Source organism: Tamandua tetradactyla, chromosome 3, assembly GCF_023851605.1.
Source record: "Tamandua tetradactyla isolate mTamTet1 chromosome 3, mTamTet1.pri, whole genome shotgun sequence".
NCBI lineage: Eukaryota > Metazoa > Chordata > Mammalia > Pilosa > Myrmecophagidae > Tamandua > Tamandua tetradactyla.
Window position 1 is genome coordinate 73,186,653 of NC_135329.1, and position 20,191 is coordinate 73,206,843.

Sequence of the window (20,191 nt, forward strand, 5' to 3'; positions counted from 1 at the left end):
TGCTCACTTAATCATCTTAGAAGAGACAGGCAAGAAACTGTCCTTTTCTAAAGTAATATTGGTTAGCAAAAAAAAATTGTTTTACTTACTACTTACTGTAGTAGAGTACAGGCCATCATTTAAAATAAAATCTTTTTACTAGCTAACGTGAAAGAGACTTTAAGAGACACTGTAAACACCTTGGGAATATAAGTTATGAGTGATGGTGAACAAAATACCAAAAAGGGAAGAGTAAACTCCTTATGGTCAGCATTCAAATTCACATCAGCAGAACAGCATTAGAACAAATCAATGAAGGAAGCCTCAACCCACCCAGACACATATCTCTTGGTTGCACCGTCAGATGTGCCACCACCCTCTGAGAGCCAATGATATTGACAGCCTGACATTCATACTGGCCCTGATCATGCAGGGCCACTCCAGAAATCCTCAGCGTTCCTGACAAAAGGACCAGGTGGCATCTGTCTACAGAGAGCTGACTCACTGAAAGGCACAGACATTATTTTAGCTGTTTATCCCCCACAGTGCTCAACTGGCTTGTTTTTGGTTTTGTGGTTTTTTTTTTAATATTTTTTTTACTGTTAAACATAGCATATACACAAAGGAAAGAAAGAAAAAGCAATGATTTTCAAAGTACACTTCGACAAGTGGATACAGAACAGTTTTCAGAGTTTGGTATAGGTTACAATTCCACAATTTTAGCTGCTCTGAGATACTGGAGACTAAAAGAAATATCAGTATAATGATTCAGCACTCATACTCACTTGTTAAACCCTAACTTCCCTGTATAATTCCACCATCACCTTTGATCTTTCTCCCACTCTTAAGGGGTATTTGGACTATGCCCATTCTAAATTTTTCATGTTGGAAAGGAGCTGTCAATAATATGGGATAGGGGAGTGGAGCTATTTGAGGATCTGGAAGGGCTGGTCTCTTTGCATTTCAGGACTTATCTGGTAACCTCACTGGTTTTTGATGTTTTTAAATGGCAGGGATTAAGGAGAACCTTATCTGAGAAAATGCAAGTATTACAGGAATGTGTCTGTCAGTATGAGTTATGGCAGAGAGCAATTTAGCCTTGCCCTCCAGTAAGCAAATCATTCATTCATTCATTCATTCACTCATTCAACAAATGTTCATTAAATGTCTGTTATGATATGCTATATACAAACTGGGTACAACCGATATAGAGATGAAGAAAACACAGTCCCTGCCTCCCGAGTAACTCACAGTAAGAGGGGGTGAGAGGGAAAGATACTAGAGGCATCTATGATACTACAGTAAGGACAAAATCAGAGTAAGGCAGAACAACATTGGCTCAGAGGACAGGCTTCAACACAGACCCTGATACTGGGTCAGGGATGCTTTTCTGAGAGAAATATGTTGAACTGTGTATTTAAAAGCAAACAATAACCCAACGAAGGTCTTGATACATTCTCTTTTTTTAAGGGTAGACCTCCCCAGGTCTCATATACTAATTGCCTGAGAATAAAGAATTTCAGGGTGGATGGCACACTGCTCATGTCTCCACCAAGTCTGCTCTTCAGAATTTCTGGAAAGGGTTCCTCAGTGGGACTAAAGGGTAGAGCCAGCCTTGGCAGGCATTTGGATCCAGCCCAATGTTCTCAAAGAGGTTCTCAAGGTCACTATACATTTGTTCCAGGGCAGGGATCCTGAAGCTGAAGTAGATCCTTCTCCACTGGAGTCAGGGCCCCTCTGCCTGCGGGGGCCCGTGGCCACTGCTGCTTCCCACATCAGAGGCCCAGCAAGTCGCAGTGACTGCTAAAAATGGTTTGCTATTCACTTGACTCAGAAAACCCTATAAAATCCTACAGATCAAGAGGTTCAAATCTTCATGTTTACTTTAAGAACACCCGAGAAACTGCTCAGGCCATAAAGGGTATGCATATTTGAAAAGTCACCAAGTATCTGAAAGAGGTCACTTTACAGAAGCCATGTGTTCCATCCCATGGTTACAATGGTGGCAGATGGTAGGTGTCCCCAGGCCAAATGGTGGGGCTGGATGCAGGGTGGGTGGTCCAACAAGGGCTGAATTTTTGTCGCACATGCTTAAAAACAGAGAGTAATGCTGAACTTAAGGGTTTAAATGTAGATTCTCTAGTCACTGAGCACATCCAGGTGAACAAAGCCCCTATGATGCACCGTAGGACTTACAGAGCTCATGGTCAGATTAACCCACACACGGAGTTCCCCTTGCCACACTGAGATGATCCCTACTGAAAAAGAACAAATTTTTCCTAAACCAGGAGAGGAGGTTGTGCAGGAGAAAAAGATATCCCAGAAAAAACTGAAGAAACAAAAATTTATGGCTCGGAAATAAATTCAGATTGAAATAAATGCAAATTAAAGTTAGAGCTGCAAGAAAAAGAGAGAAACAGAAAGTTTTTTTTTAAAAAATATGGTCCACTACTGGTTTCCAGAAAATTCTTTCACACATTATTAAATTTCCATGAAAATGTTAATTAATTGTATATTAAAAATCCAGGGTTTAGAGATTTGGAGGAAGGTGAACATAAGAAAGTAGAAAGTAAATATGCCCATGTCCTTTCAATAATGAGAGGTCACGTTGGCATTTCATAGAATGCTATATGCAAGTAATGCCTTTGTGCCAGTTTGAATCTGTGGTGACCCCTCAAAAAGCCATGTCTTTAAATCTTCATTTGATATTGCTGGGTGGGAGCATTTGATTGTTCCCATGGAGATATGACCCATCCAATTGTGGGTGATAACTTTTGATTAGATGATTTCCATGGAGGTGTGTCTCCACCCACTGAAGGTGGAGTTGCTTGCTGGAATCCTTTAAAAGAGGAAACATTTTGGAGAGTCCCTTTGGTAGAGCCATGAGAAAGTCAGCAGATGCCACCATGTTTGTCATGTGCCATTCCAGCTGAGAGAGAAACACTGAATGTCATTGGCCTTCTTGAACCAAGTTATCTTTTCCTGGATGCCTTAAATTGGACATTTCCATAGACCTGTTTTAATTGGGACATTTTCTCAGCCTTAGAACTGTAAACTTGTAACTTATTAAATCCCCCTTTTAAAAACCATTCTGGTATATTGCATTCTGACAGCTAGCAAACCAGAACAGTCTTTAATAATGGGAACAAAGCAAAAATGGAGGGCATCAAATGTCTCTGTCCCTTTTCCCAGAGCCTGGGTCATAGCACATTTAGTCACAGTTTGGCACTGTCCAGAAGTTATTATGTTTTCTAGGTCTAGGTCAATACAGAATTTTTTCTTGTGTTTATGTCCCACAAAAGGGAGTACTGTAGAGAAAATCAAAGATACTCCAGGTCAGACATCTTACCTTTTTATATACTCAAAAGAAATGAAGGAGAAGCCTCAAACAGATAAACATACAAAACAGTCTATGAATGTGCCACTATGAAGTGGCATCACTCATAATAATGAAAATGTGGAAACAAACCAAGTGTCCATCAACAGATGAATGGATAAACAAAAGGTGGTCTATACATACAATGGAATATTGAATTATTCAGTTGTAAAAAGGGATGAAGTTCTGACACATGCAACAATTTGATGAGCCATGATGGCCATTGTTGAGTGAAATAAACCACACACAAAAGAACAGATATTCTATGACTTCACTTATTTGAAATACTGAGAATATGCAAATTCATAAGACAGATAGTAGATTAGGGGTTTCCAGGGGGCAGGAGATGGGAGAAATGAGGAATCTTTCCTTCATAGTGGCAGAGTTAGCTTCTGCTTGGGTGATGGATAAGTTTTGGTAAGGACAGTAGTGATGCTGGCATAGCATTGTATGTATAACTAATGTCACTGAATTGTATACTTGAAAGTGGTTAAAATGGCTGAGAGAAAAGAAATCTTACCTCATTTAGTCCATGCAATGACTGGTTGTGGATAATCCTTTGCTTCACACTGGAAATCAACTGTCTGACCCTCGATAACAACTCTGTCTTGAGGAGTCACAGTGAACTGAGGAAGAACTTCCAAAAGGAAAAAACTCAAATTACAAAAAATTTAAAAGACAGCATTGGGTAAAACTGCCACACATCAAAGTAATTTTTCCCTCACCTTAGGAAATCATACTTCCATTAGTAGCAAGAAAATGATCCGAGTTATGGTAGATCACCCTACTGCTTTGTGCAATGTTGATGAACAGGTAAGAAAGAAAATCAATCCTTAAGAGTCCACAACTAAGTGAAGCAGAAAGAAAAATTTTGGATGTTTTCTCATTGTTATGCTGAAAAAGTATGCAAAATGATGCTATTCATTTAACAACTAGCTATAATACATACACAGTATAATAATATCATATTTCAGTCTTTGGAAGCACAGATGACTTAAAAAATTTATCTAATTCTTCTACTTAATATTTACAAATGGTTAAAAAATGTCAGCTTGTGTATCTGTGTTTACTGTTAAATTTATTTTATTATTATTGAGTGAAAAAAGCAAGCTACAGAAGTGTATGTCTAGTATGATTCCATTTTTAAAGAAGTAACAACCATAGCAACACATATGTGAAAACCACATAATGTGACTGCACATCTAAACGTGCACAGAAAAAACTAGAAAGATGGATGGGAACAAACTATTAACACATTAGCTACCACTAGAGGCAAAAATGGCCATTGGAGAGAAGTGGAAAGGAGGTGATTTCTTTACATTTTGTGCTTTAGGAATGTTTTACAGTTTTCCAACAAATGTTCCATTTTGCAACTTATTTAAAAATGAATACTCATTTTACAGCCAATTAAACGACTTGGAAAAACATGCAAAAGTCTTAAAGTATATACATACTCTCAGCATTCTATGTCCAAAAGTTCACCCTAATGGAGCATTCAAAGATGTATGCAAGATGTATTGATTAATTCAATATATACATGAACACGCATATGTGTACACATGCATTTGCTTATTCAACAAATATTTATACATGCCAGGTGCTCTAAATGCTAGGGATGTCAGAGAAAAAAGTCAAAGTCCCTCTCTTCACAATGCTTCTGTTAAGAAAATAAGCAAATTACCAAGTAATAGTCAATGAGTCAAAAAGTTGTAAGTGCACTGGATAAAAATAAAACAAGTTAGGGGCAGCATGGGTGGGGGGTGGGAATAGAAGCCAGGGTAAAAGCTGCTTTATTAGAGAGTAGTCACAAATAAGGTGAGAGGACAAGCATGTGACATACTGGGGGAGGGCTGCATAAAAAGAGAATGCCTTTACTTGTATTGATATTTACCTTGTACGATGATAAAAGCTGTGGCATGGATGCTGTCAATACTGTTGGATGCAAAACATGTGTACTCTCCGCTGTCTTCCTATATGATGTTTTATATATGAAGGCCACCAGAAGGAGTGATAATCACTCGAGGATCAACTGATAAGGGTGTCCGATCCCCTTTTGTCCAGGTGATGCATGGTTGAGGGTGGCCCATGGCACTGCATTCCAAAGTGATGCTTTCTCCAACCAACACTTCCGTGTTCCGTGACTGTATTACAAAAGTGGGTCAAGCTGTCAGAATTAAAACAAAAGAAATTCTGAATAAATTTCTTCCAGTTTAATCATAGTCCTTTGCTGGAATTTTTCTGTTTTTAGGCTACTTGCACTAATTTGTCTCTAAAAATAAGCTAAACAAACAACATTTAATCAACACACTGTTCTGGTTTGCTTTCAAAAACATACAAACAATAAAAATGGTGCCCTGCCTCCTGTCAATCAACATGTACACAGTCCGAGAACAATAAGTATTTACAATGGAGTGGTTAAGTGGCAGATTTTTTGTTTAAACATTTATTGAACTCTACTGATAATTCTTACTTTTGTGTAGTCTAAAGGCATCATATCATGTCAATTTTGTGAAATCTTGCTGTTGTCTTCTTTGGCCCAAAATACTATTATCAAAGTGTATTTAGGGGGCGGGGCCAAGATGGTGGCTTAGTAAGGTATGTGCATCTTTGTTCCTCCTCCAAAGCAACTACTAGGTGAACTGAAACAGTGCAGAACAGCTCCTGGGGCCATGACAGGGAATGGACACACAGCGTACCCCAGTCTGGACTGGCTAGTCTGACTGCGAGACTTGGCTGCGGTGAGATCCCCGAGCAGTGCGTGATTTCCCGAGCAGCGGCAGCTGTGGCGGCCGGAGCTCCTCCCTCCCTCCTTCCCGGGCCGGCTGAGAGTCTCGGAGAGGCAAGTTTCCCAAGCCGAGGCAGCTGGCGCCCCTCTTTTGCGGGCAGCTTCCTGGTCCGGCTACGAGTCTCGGATCAGAGGGCTACCCAAGCCGCGGTGACCCCCCCCCCCGCAGGCGGCTTCCTGGTGCGGTGGGGAATTCCACAGGCCGGTGACCGACGCCCCTCCCCCGTGGGTGACTTCCTGGTCCGGTGGCAAATTCCCGGGCCCGCTGCGGCTGGCGACCAGCCACAGGGTCCCCTCAGGCTACGGCGGCTGACGCCCCCACCACACGCGGCCCCCCGAACCAACGGAGAGAATTGGATCGGAAATCCCCAGGCGGCGGTGATCAGTGACCGGGGGGATTCCTTACGAACACGTGAGACAAACGTGTGCCACGAGCGCCACCTACTGGGCAGGATAAGAAAAACAGAACTCAGAGATTTCACAGAAAAATCTTTCAACCTTGTTGGGTCCGACACCTAGGGAAATCTGACTAAATGCCCAGACGCCAGCAGCAGAAGATAACGGTCCATGCTCAAAAGATTGAGAATATGGCCCAGTCAAACGAACAAACCAATAGTTCAAATGAGATACAAGAGCTGAGACAACTAATGCTGAATATACGAAGAGAAATGGAAAATCTCTTCAAAAACGAAATCGATAAATTGAGGGAGGACATGAAGAAGACATGGGCTGAACATAAAGAAGAAATAGAAAAACTGAAAAAACAAATCACAGAACTTATGGAAGTGAAGGATAAAGTAGAAAAGATGGAAAAAACAATGGATACCTACAATGCTAGATTTAAAGAGACAGAAGATAGAATTAGTGATTTGGAGGATGGAACATCTGAATTCCAAAAAGAAACAGAAACTATCGGGAAAAGAATGGAAAAATTTGAACAGGGTATCAGGGAACTCAAGGACAATATGAACCGCACAAATATACGTGTTGTGGGTGTCCCAGAAGGAGAAGAGAAGGGAAAAGGAGGAGAAAAACTAATGGAAGAAATTATCACTGAAAATTTACCAACTCTTATGAAAGACCTAAATTACAGATCCAAGAAGTGCAGTGCACCCCAAAGAGATTAGACCCAAATAGGCGTTCTCCAAGACACTTACTAGTTAGAATGTCAGAGGTCAAAGAGAAAGAGAAGATCTTGAAAGCAGCAAGAGAAAAAAAATCCATTGCATACAAGGGAAACCCAATAAGACTTTGTGTAGATTTCTCAGCAGAAACCATGGAAGCTAGAAGACAGTGGGATGATATATTTAAATTACTAAAAGAGAAAAACTGCCAACCAAGACTCCTATATTCAGCAAAATTATCCTTCAAAAATGAGGGAGAAATTAAAACATTCTCAGACAAAAAGTCACTGAGAGAATTTGTGACCAAGAGACCAGCGCTGCAAGAAATACTAAAGGGAGCACTAGAGTCAGATACAAAAAGACAGAAGAGAGAGGTATGGAGAAGAGTGTAGAAAGAAGGAAAATCAGATATGATATATATAATACAAAAGGCAAAATGTTAGAGGAAAATATTATCCAAACAGTAATAACACTAAATGTTAATGGACTGAATTCCCCAATCAAAAGACATAGATTGGCAGAATGGATTAAAAAACAGGATCCTTCTATATGCTGTCTACAGGAAACGCATCTTAGACCCAAAGATAAACAGAGGTTGAAAGTGAAAGGTTGGGAAAAGATATTTCATGCAAATAACAACCAGAAAATAGCAGGAGTGGCTATACTAATATCCAACAAATTAGACTTCAAATGTAAAACAGTTAAAAGAGACAAAGAAGGACACTACCTACTAATAAAAGGAACAATTAAACAAGAAGACATGACAATCATAAATATTTACGCACCAAACCAGAATGCCCCAAAATACGTGAGGAATACACTGCAAACACTGAAAAGGGAAATAGACTCATATACCATAATAGTTGGAGACTTCAATTCACCACTCTCATCAATGGATAGAACATCTAGACAGAGGATCAATAAAGAAATAGAGAATCTGAATATTACTATAAATGAGTTAGACTTAACAGACATTTATAGGACATTACATCCCACAACAGCAGGATACACCTTTTTCTCACGTGCTCATGGATCATTCTCAAAGAATGATCCATGAGCACTTATGCTGGGTCACAAAGCAAGTCTTAACAAATTCAAAAAGATTGAAATCATACACAACACTTTCTCGGATCATAAAGGAATGAAGTTGGAAATCAATAATAGGCGGAATGCCAGAAAATTCACAAATACGTGGAGGCTCAACAACACACTCTTAAACAACGAGTGGGTCAAAGAATAAATTGCAAGAGAACAAAGATTAGAGCAGAAATCAATGAAATTGAAAACATGAAAACAATAGAGAAAATCAATAAGACCAGAAGTTGGTTCTATGAGAACATCAGTAAGATTGATGGGCCCTTAGCAAGATTGACAAAAAGAAGAAGAGAGAGGACGCAAAAAAATAAGATCAGAAATGGAAGAGGAGACATAACCACTGACTTCACAGAAATAAAGGAGGTAATAACTGGATACTATGAACAACTTTACGCTAATAAATACAACAATGTAGATGAAATGGACAAGTTCCTAGAAAGGCATGAACAACCAACTTTGACTCAAGAAGAAATAGATGACCTCAACAAACCAATCACAAGTAAAGAAATTGAAGCAATCATTCAAAAGCTTCCCAAAAAGAAAAAAGTCCAGGACCAGACGGCTTCACATGTGAATTCTACCAAACATTCCAGAAAGAATTAGTACCAACTCTGCTCAAACTCTTCAAAAAAATCAAAGTGGAGGGAAAGCTACCTAATTCATTCTATGAAGCCAACATCACCTTCATACCAAAACCAGGCAAAGATATTACAAAAAAAGAAAACTACAGACCAAAATTTCTAATGAATATAGATGCAAAAATCCTCAATAAAATTCTAGCAAATCGAATCCAGCAACACATTAAAAGAATTATACATCATGTAGGATTCATCCCAGGTATGCAAGGATGGTTCAACATAAGAAAATCAATTAATGTAATACACCATATCAATAAATCAAAGCAGAAAAATCATATGATCATCTCAATTGATGCAGAGAAGGCATTTGGCAAGATTCAATATCCTTTCTTGTTGAAAGCACTTCAAAGGATAGGAATACAAGGGAACTTCCTTAAAATGATAGAGGGAATATATGAAAAACCCACAGCTAATATCATCCTCAATGGGGAAAAATTGAAAACTTTCCCCCTAAGATCAGGAACAAGACAAGGATGTCCACTATCACCACTATTATTCAACATTGTGTTGGAGGTTCTAGCCATAGCAATTAGACAAGAAAAAGAAATACAAGGCATCAAAATTGGAAAGGAAGAAGTAAAACTATCACTGTTTGCAGACGATATGATACTATACGTCGAAAACCCAGAAAAATCCACAACAAAACTGCTAGAGCTAATAAATTTGTGTACAGCAAAGTAGCAGGTTACAAGATCAACATTAAAAAATCTGTAGTATTTCTATACACTAGCAATGATCAAGCTGAGGGGGAAATCAAGAAACGAATCCCATTTACAATTACAACTAAAAGAATAAAGTACTTAGGGATAAATTTAACTAAAGAGAAAAAAGACCTATACAAAGAAAACTACAAAAAAACTGTTAAAAGAAATCACAGAAGACCTAAATAGATGGAAGGGCATACCGTGTTCATGGATTGGAAGACTAAATATAGTTAAGATGTCAATCCTACCTAAACTGATTTACAGATTCAATGCAATACCAATCAAAATCCCAACAACTTATTTTTCAGAAATAGAAAAACCAATAAGCAAATTTATCTGGAAGGGCAGAGTGCCCCGAATTGCTAAAGGAATCTTGAGGAATAAAACGAAGCTGGAGGTCTCACGCTGCCGGACTTTAAGGCATATTATGAAGCCACAGTGGTCAAAACAGCATGGTATTGGCATAAAGATAGATATATCGACCAATGGAATCGAATAGAGTGCTCAGATATAGACCCTCTCATCTATGGACATTTGATCTTTGATAAGGCAGTCAAGCCAACTCACCTGGGACAGAGCAGTCTCTTCAACAAATGGTGCCTAGAGAACTGGATATCCATATGCAAAAGAATGAAAGAGGACCTGTAATCACACCCTATACAAAAGTTAACTCAAAATGGATCAAAGATCTAAACATTAGGTCTAAGACCATAAGACAGTCAGAGGAAAATGTAGGGAGATATCTTATGAAACTTACAATTGGTGGCGGTTTTATGGACCTTAAACCTAGAGCAAGAGCACTAAAGAAAGAAATAAATAAATGGGAGCTCCTCAAAATTAAACACTTTTGTGCATCAAAGAACTTCATCAAGAAAGTAGAAAGACAGCCTACACAATGGGAGGCAATATTTGGAAATGACATATCAGATAAAGGTCTAGTATCCAGAATTTATAAAGAGAGTGTTCAACTCAACAACAAAAAGACAGCCAACCCAATTACAAAATGGGAAAAAGACTTGAACAGACACCTCTCAGAAGAGGAAATACAAATGGCCAAAAGGCACATGAAGAGATGCTCAATGTCCCCGGCCATTAGAGAAATGCAAATCAAAACCACAATGAGATATCATCTCACACCCACCAGAATGGCCATTATCAACAAAACAGAAAATGACAAGTGCTGGAGAGGATGCGGAGAAAGAGGCACACTTATCCACTGTTGGTGGGAATGTCAAATGGTGCAACCACTGTGGAAGGCAATTTGGCGGTTCCTCAAAAAGCTGAATATAGAATTGCCATACGACCCAGCAATACCATTGTTAGGTATCTACTCAAAGGACTTAAGGGCAAAGACACAAACAGACATTTGCACACCAATGTTTATAGCAGTATTATTTACAATTGCAAAGAGATGGAAACAGCCAAAATGTCCATCAACAGACGAGCAGCCAAACAAACTGTGGTATATACATAGGATGGAATATTATGCAGCTTTAAGACAGAATAAACTTATGAAGCATGTAATAACATGGATGGACCTAGAGAACATTATGCTGAGTGAGACTAGCCAAAATAAAGGACAAATACTGTATGGTCCCACTGATGTGAACTGACATAGAGAATAAACTTGGAATATGTCATTGGTAACAGAGTCCAGCAGGAGTTAGAAACAGTGTAAGATAATGGGTAATTGGAGCTGAAGGGATACAGACTGTGCAACAGGACTAGATACAAAAACTCAAAAATGGACAGCACAATACTACCTAATTGTAATGTAATTATGTTAAAACACTGAATGAAGCTGCATCTGAGCTAAATTTTTTTTGTTTGTTTTTTATATATATTTTTTGTATTCTTGATTTTTATTTTTTTCTCTATGTTATCATTTTACTTCTTTTTCTGTTTTCTTGCTATTTCTTTTTCTAAATCGTTGCAAATGTACTAAGAAATGATGATCATACATCTATGTGATGATATTAAGAATTACTGATTGCATATGTAGAATGGAATGATTTCTAAATGTTGTGTTAGTTAATTTTTTTAATTAATAAAAAAAAGGTCACAACATTATTAAGCTACAGGCCTTAATATCAACATACACTAAATGCTACATTATCACAAAAAATGTCATTTTTGGTATATAACTCTTGTGATTACAAATTTTCCTGAGTAATGATTGCCCATATCACCCCACATTATTTCACCTTTGTATGTAATACAAAAATAACTCTCTCCTATACACAGGAATATATACCTTTATTCTACTACATCTTAGATTTTCTACTTTAGCCATGATCATGGTCAATTTAAAGACAATCATAGAAATATAGGGTGGTCTGGTCAGGTGTGTTATTAAAAGTAGGTCAGCACATTCAATGAGCAATCCATTTTCACAGATAAGGGCACTGATATGCAGTGCAGCTAAGCGATTTGTCCATTGAGGGCACACAGTCAATTGGTGACACGGTTCCTGCTTCTATTTCCCTGCACATTCCCCTTTGCCAATCACTCACCATCCTGGTGCACAAAAGCAGATTCAAATAAGCTTTCCAATGTGTTAACTGTACTGTCAATCACTCAAGCAGTGGTCCTGCCTCTTCCCCTAGTTTATCCACTCTGGACATCTAATTACTGGGACATAAATGAACTGGAGTAAAAAGTCTCGTGTGCATGTACTGGACGTAGGAGGAACACTAATCTTCCAACCTTACCATCAAAGATGCAGAAAAGTATCTACAATCAAACCTCCTCTAACAAACAAAAAATGATGCCATAAGCGGGGTACAAGGGTACTTCAGTGGTAGAATTCTCACCTGCCACGGGGAGGACCTGGTTCAATTCCTGGTCCGTGCACTTCTCAAAAAACAAACAAACAAAAGATTCATCAAATGGTGCTGCAATAACTGGATACTCACGTGGAAAAATAATGAAATGTGACCTGCCAAATAGTATATGAAAAATAAGTGATGCTCTCAAATGAAGACAGTATGTTATGGATTTTACCCAATATATAATAGTTAGGTAGAAGGATGCCAGACAAGATAGAAGGATAAACAAATAAAAGAATTGCTGCCAAGCACAGAATTTCATAGACCTGGCATTTTAATTTGCATATTAATTTCTCCATTTCAGTCTCACTTTTCCTCATTCATATCCACTTATGGTGGGTATGGCAAAAACATACTAGCTGAGATTTATAAATGACATAACGATGTCTATATATTTCCCCCATTGTAAACAATAGACTATTTCAACTTACAATACATTCAAGTTTCTCAGTCGTTTGAATTTCCCAGGTTGGATCTCTCTAATTCTGTTAAAGCGAAGATCCCTATGAAGAAACAAGAAATGCATTTATACATGAGAGAAGTCTGTAATCATCACTACTCTTTGCTTTTCTTGAATATTCAGCTCCAAAGTTGTGTTAAGGCATTTTAAAAACACTCAGTTCACTCCTTGGATAAATCATCTCTTTGGAGAGGTTAAGGTATGTATGAATCTATCTGAATGACAGAGTGATGATATGACATTACAGAAATCGGTTTAAACAGTAATTATGGAGAAATAGAAAGTTATGTTAACTTGCTCACTATATGTCCCAACTTCTGCTGAAACACTGCAAAATATAATACATGTTTTCAGATAATAAATGCGGGTTACATAAACATATAATCTGGAAAAGGACATCATAATAAAACCAGCTGTGTGACTGTGTAAATATTTTGGCTTTTACTCCAATAATTTTATGAACTGGAATAATTTCAAGAGTTATTTATCAACTAATTACCTAGAATGATATCGTGCTAAGGAGGTTGAGACTGAATGTCTGAAAATCACAAAACTAATTAAGCATATGATCCAGAGAATGCATGCATTTTTCTTTCCTTAGTCAAGATTTATTTCAATGCCTGGAAACATTCAGACTAATTAAAATGGTACTACTGTAATTTCTTAAAAATACATAAACATAAACTTTTCATAAAAACTTTTGAAAATGTTGACACTCAGTGTATGCATTTTTAATCTACTGTCTCCAAACAGATATTTTAAATATAGTTAAATGTACACTGATAAAGCAGTTACTCCCCCTAGCCCCAGGGGCAGAGGGAGGACTCGAACTGCCCAGGAAAGACCAGAGTGCATATAAATTTGACATAAGACATTGAAATGCTGAGCTGACCCTGTAGAAGTGAGAAATGCACTGACTGATGCTTCTAGATTTAATTCTCTCAGGCAGAGAGAGAGGAGGGCGACACTGCCCATGTGGAAAGCAAAGTCCAGTGACAGGATAATCAAGTTAAGGTAAAAACAGCCATGAAAATAACTTGTTAACCCCCAACCAAAACCATTCCTGCCAATCCTAAAGAACACCCAAGGCAATATATAAGATTCTATAAAGAGTCCATGTACTAGGGTAACTTTCTAGAAACCTACAACCTCCAGATGGGTCTCTGGACCAGATAAATCAAGATAAATTGGCTGGAGGGGCCAGCCAATCCAGAACATCAGCTAGTTCCATCTCCCCATCCCATATTACTCAAAGCCCCTTCCAACATGAAAAAGTTATAATGAGCACAGCCCAAATACCCCTCAGGAGTGGGAGAAAGATTAAAGGTGATGGTGGAGGTATACAGAGAAGGTAGGGTATAACAAATGAATGATTGCTGAATCATTATATTGGTATTTCTTTTAGTCTCCAGTATCTTAGAGCAGCTAGAAATAAAAACCCAAACTTGTGGAATTGTAACCCATACCAGACTCTGAAATCTGTTCTACAACTAATTGTTGTGATGTGCTTTGAAATTTATTGCCTTTTTGAATATGTTATTTTTCACAAAAAAGAAAAAAAAGTTGATTGTATGTAACAAAGACAAAGAAAAAAGTAATAAACATAGAAAATCTGTATATTTTTAAAGCCATGAAAATATCTGTGAAAAGTAAAGAAGAACAGAAACTTCTGCTTTAACCCTCCTTAGAAGACCCATCTCTTGAGTTAAAAACTATAAAAGGTAACAAGGATGATAGTCACTACGAGAAACAGAAAGATCAGTTCCCATGTCAAATTAGCTTTAGAGAAAAATCAAAATTCCTTACTCACAGATCCAAATCATCTATCTAGCCCAACAGGGAATATGGGGTAACACTGGGTTCAAATCACAAATAAGTGCTTCCATTACAAAATTTACTGAATTATTTCAATGCTTATCATTTTTTTAAGGAATCTGATTATTTTCAGCCAACTTACTAATTTTAAATGATTTATAGAATTCATTCTGGTTTATGGCTCAATAAAAGGCTTCTTAAAAAGTATTTGTTTGATTCATTAAAACAATCACGTTTAGCTTAAAAGTCAGCAAATGAATTTGTGGTGCATTCCAGCAGTTGTTGCACTGATTTGGGTCAAATTCCTGGGAGGAGAGGGTCATTTTCATTTCTGTCTACCCAAGTAATCAAAACACAGAAATTTGACCTGTGTTTCCAAACTGCAGATGCCTCACCCTTGTTTGTTTCCTTATGTGATTCCCTTTATCAAATATACACTTTCCATGACCACTCTCTATCCCACAGTGACAAGTCTATTTTTAAGTAAGTGGGAATGTAATTTATATTCATATACAAAATATCACTTGGAGTTCTGAATTGCGGAGGTGGTGAAAGCAAACAAGAAAATGTGCTGATGGAGGAAAAGATAGAGAAGGGAAAAAAACAACATATCAATGGATGAAGATTGTTAATGATGAACCATTCAATATGTAAAATATGGATCAAGTATTTATAAAGAAATAATTTTCACTAGCTAAGGCTTCAGCTTAAACACAAATGATTAGAAACAGGCTCTCTTATCTCACACAAAATAAAGGTATGAGTTTCATAGCATTTGAACAGATATACCTTGTACAGACACTGAAGAACATTTTCTCCTTGAATACCATATCACCTGATAGATTTAAAAGTTGAAATCAATCTAGTTATTTCCTACTCAAGAAATCAAAACCTTAACTCCAGGGTAAAGATGGAGGGTTACACACACACACACACACACACACACAAATATATACACATGTCTATTTCCTGTTCCCTATACAAATCCACACTCCAATGGCACAGAGGAGATAGTGGCAGCAACATTTTGGAAGCTAAAAAAGCAGACTGATGGGGTGTGAGGGTAGTTCAGTGGTAGAATTCTCACCCACCATGAGGGAGACTCAGATTCGATTCCTGGCCCATGCACTTTCTAAAAAACAAATAAACAAACAAAGAGTCAACACATGGTGCTGCAATAATGGGATACTCACATGGAAAAAGAATGAAATGTGACCCCCACCATACAGTATACAAAAAAAAAGACTGATGAGGGATAAAAGATTTGACAATTTAAAATTAAAACTAAGCAGACTGCACAAAATGCTACAAACCAATCTTAATTACATGGCAAATTCATTTCCAAATTACAAGTTGGTGTCACCAAATCCTCTGGTAGAAAGTGCCTGACTGTTTATCCTGGATAGAGGGTAAAAGAGAGAGAGTTCTCTTTTCAACAAAAGGAGAATCTTAGCAGATAAATTGAAACTGTAAAGAAGAACCACAGTGAAATTCTATAACTAAAAGACAGAATAGCTGAAATGAAAAAAAAATGTGTAGGCTTCTAACACACTGGATTATAAAGAAGAATGAGGGAGTGAGCAGAACATTAAAAAAATGAAGAACGCAGAAGACAAAGTATTTATACACACACATAATTATATACTTGTTTGTATGTTTTATTTTTCTGTCTGATACCACAGCACAAGAAAAGAGCTAGAATGGCTGTCACCGAATTATGTGTTTGGAATAAAGTGACTTAAAATACAGACTGTCTAATGTACAGACGTCACTTCTGGAGGTCCTAGGGGAGAGACCTCAGAAACAGCAGTCCTCCAGAAAACTGAAAGTACAGTAGAAGGAAGGAGAAAAGGAGGGAGGAAGGAAGGAAAATTTAGAACCAGGTTAGAGGAAACTCCTTTTATGGCAAACAATCTTTCTTAGTTTCTGAATTCTTAAGTGGTTTGTCTAAAGTCATCCACTCTGTAAGAAGCAGAACTAGAAATGAAATTAAAATCAGCCCAGAGAAATTTCCTCAGCCCCAAATTACTCTTGTTGGAGGCCACCAAAGAGATTTTAATCCTTGCTCTTAGAATGCACAAGATAGCTCCCTCCCCTCACTCCAGTAGCTATGCTCAAGAGTTTTTCAAAATTTTATAGTGCTGCTTCTTATGACCTACTTAAGGAAGTTAGGAAGCCAATAACAAGTCCCCTTAGGTTAAAGAAAAACCTGGAATAACTATTAAAAATGAAATAAAAAGTTTTCAAATTAAAGTCTCAAAAACAGAACTCAGGTATATTTATACTTTATGTGTTAAAAAAAACTAGCAGGGCGGGCCACGGTGGCTCAGCAGGTAAGAGTGCAATACCTAAATTCATAATTCATTACAGAAACATAGAATGATTAAAGTTTAGAACTAAAAGGAAATTAGAAATCAAAGTTTTACCTTGGAACCCCTTTCATAGTAACATCTAACAGACAAACCACTCAGTAATGGTTACTAGAAACATAATATTTAATATAATCATAATAAAGTTCCTAGGGGCAAAAAAAGGGAAGTAAATCATTAAAGACTGTTATAAACTTCATTTTAATATAATCTTCAATAATATTCATTTTTAAGATATCATTGACTGTTTTCCTATTTACCAACGGACAAGTGCTTTAATTGAAAAAAATATTGTTGTAATATCGAACTCAAAAAGTCCTCATTTTAACCACATTCAAGTATGCAATTCAGTAGTATTAATCACATTCTCAATACTGTGCTACCATCACTGATAATCCATCACCTCTACTTTTTCATCCCTGCAAACAGAAACTTCACCTTTAAGCTCTAATTCTTCTCTTCCCACCCATCCCCTACCTCCCACCTTCACCCCTGGAAACCTATAAACCACTCTCTATTTCTATTGAGGTCTGCTTCTTCTAGGTGTTTCACATAAACAGGCTCATACAATATTTGTCTTTTTGTGCCTGTCTTATTTCACTCAACACCAAGTTGAGTGACAAGTGACTTTATTTATTTTTTAATTTAAAAATAATTTAGAATGACCTGTCAACAAATTCAAAATGAGCCACTCTATTCTGTTTGATTTAAATTTAAGCTGAAATTTAACCATGTCAGAGCATCACAATTTGACAGAAATTATGCTTATGACATGAAAGTTAGACCTGTTAAATTTTATTATTTCGCCGATTTGTTTTGTATTTTCAGGCTATCTTTCTAACTGATAAGAGCCAGCATATTACTAATTATATTGATTTACTTTTAGCATTATGATGTCTTCTGTGCATTGTCTTATGAGGCACGAGATTATGGTTTAATGTCATTCATTCACTTTTTTATTTATCAAATACAGTTGAGCAGCAATTATAAGTTGTTCACCATAAAATGGAAACCCACTGAAGAGTTCCAAGCCTGCATCACAGTGGTGGCAGAAAAAAACAGATGGAGAAAGTGGGTGGGTTTGAGATATATTTTAGAAGTAGAGTCAATATGGAATGCTGATGAACTAGACGTGTGGTGGGCAGGAAGGAAGGAATTGAGGAAGACTCTTTCTTAGTTCAACTACTGGTGAATGCCACAGCCATTCACTGAGAATGAAGGGATTTTAAAAATATTTTTAATGTGAAATATATATACAAAATAGCAATAAATTTCAAAGTACATTAACGATTAGCTATAGGACAGATTTCAGAGTTTGTTATGGGTTACAGCTCCACAATTTTAAGTTTTCCCTTCTAGATGCTCCAAGACACTGGTGACTAAAAGAAAAATCAATATAATGATTCAGCAGTCATACTCATTTGTTAAATCATACCTTCTCTGTTATGACTCCTCCTTCTCCTTTGGTCCTTCTAGAATGGAAGGATTTTGAAGGTTCGGAGGGATGATGGAGAGCAGGTTGGGGGACCAGTTGGAATCAAGGACTCGTTTAGGGTATACTAAAGTTTGAGATGCCAATTAGACCTCCAAGTTGTGAGACCAAGTAGAATAGTAGGTCTGTAGCTCAGAGAAGTCCAGCATGCATTTATAAATTTAAGGGCCATTAACATAAGTCCAGGAGCTACACTTAAAGTAACAGAAGTAGGAAAGTGTGGAGGGAGGACAGGGCAGGGGAGGGGAGAGAAGAAAAGTAAAGGGAGTCCTAGGGAAGCTTTGAAGAACATTAACTTTCAGAGGTAGAGAAGAGGGGCAAAGTGAATGAAGGAGACAGAAAACAGTAGCCAGGGAGGCAGAAGGATAATAACCTATGTCCCTGAAATTGAAAGAGGAAAATGCTCTCAAGGTGTGAAAGCTCAACTCTGAGAGGTTTCTACTGAACCATGCCAAATAACTCTCAACAATGTTTGTTGTAAAGTGTTTTATCAGGATCTACGGAATGCACTTACATCCATATTAAAATATGTTCAAAACTTCTCTTGTGAGGAATAATTTTACGGAATCTTTGAACAGGAATTTTTTTAAACAACTCTGAAATTTAATCCAGAACACACTAAATCTCGTTGAAATTTAAACATGTAATTCACAACTGCTCTCCTCTTGAGCCTGCTATCCCCCTCCCCGGCACTCTGCCACCACGCGCCCGCCCTGGCTCACCTTGCAGAGCTGGAAGTTCTCGCCTGCAGCGTCTCGGCGATCTGCGGCTCTTGGCTGCCGGGTGGCGGGGACGGCAGCGGCGGCGCGGCCAAAGATGATCTGGCGGTCAGACAGTCCAGCCCTTTCCTGATGTTGAATTTCCTCATGGTCTCGCGAAGCCCCTCCTGAGGATTCCAGCGGCCCCAGGGCACACGCGGGACCTGCACAGGAAACACTGCGACTGCGGCCCCGTGTCCGGCTGCCCACTCACCTGGCCGCGGGCGGATCCCGCACCGCCCCCGCCGCTCCCGCTCCATCTCCGGCTCCTGTCCGGTCTCCACTCTCGGTCACGGCTGCCCAGCTCCACGCAAATGCCTGGGCCAGGCCGGCCCGCCGCTGACTGGACCGCTGCGGCTCCCTGAGGGTCAGCAACCAGCACCAATGCCCGCCAAACCACAACAAACGCCAAAAGCCATGACCCGCACACTGCGCCACGGGGCTGCAGACACGTCTTGTCGGCGCAGGTGGTCGGCATGTGCAGGCGCAGCGCGACCCACCAGGCTTCCGGGCATGCGTAGGAGCATTGTGTTCGCACCCGCTGAGCTTGCAGTCAAGTGTGTGCAAGCGCACCAAGAGGACCCCGGTGGTGAACTTGGACATGCGCATGCGGGTCACGGCCGTTGGCGTCTGTCGTGGCTTGGCGGGCATTGGCACTGGTTGCTGGCCCTCAGGGAGCCGCGGCAGTCCAGTTAGCGGTGGACCGGCCTGGTCAGGACCATTGTTTCACTTTGGAATCCGGATAACAGTTAAGTGCGCGGGCCCCAC

General features: G+C 38.7%; 1 pseudogene; it reads right to left on the bottom strand.

Moving 5' to 3' along the window:
* LOC143675618 (peroxidasin homolog) overlaps nt 1–19,533 on the bottom strand; it is a 42,894-nt pseudogene extending 23,361 nt beyond the window's left edge.
* Nucleotides 19,534–20,191: the final 658 nt, after the last annotated feature.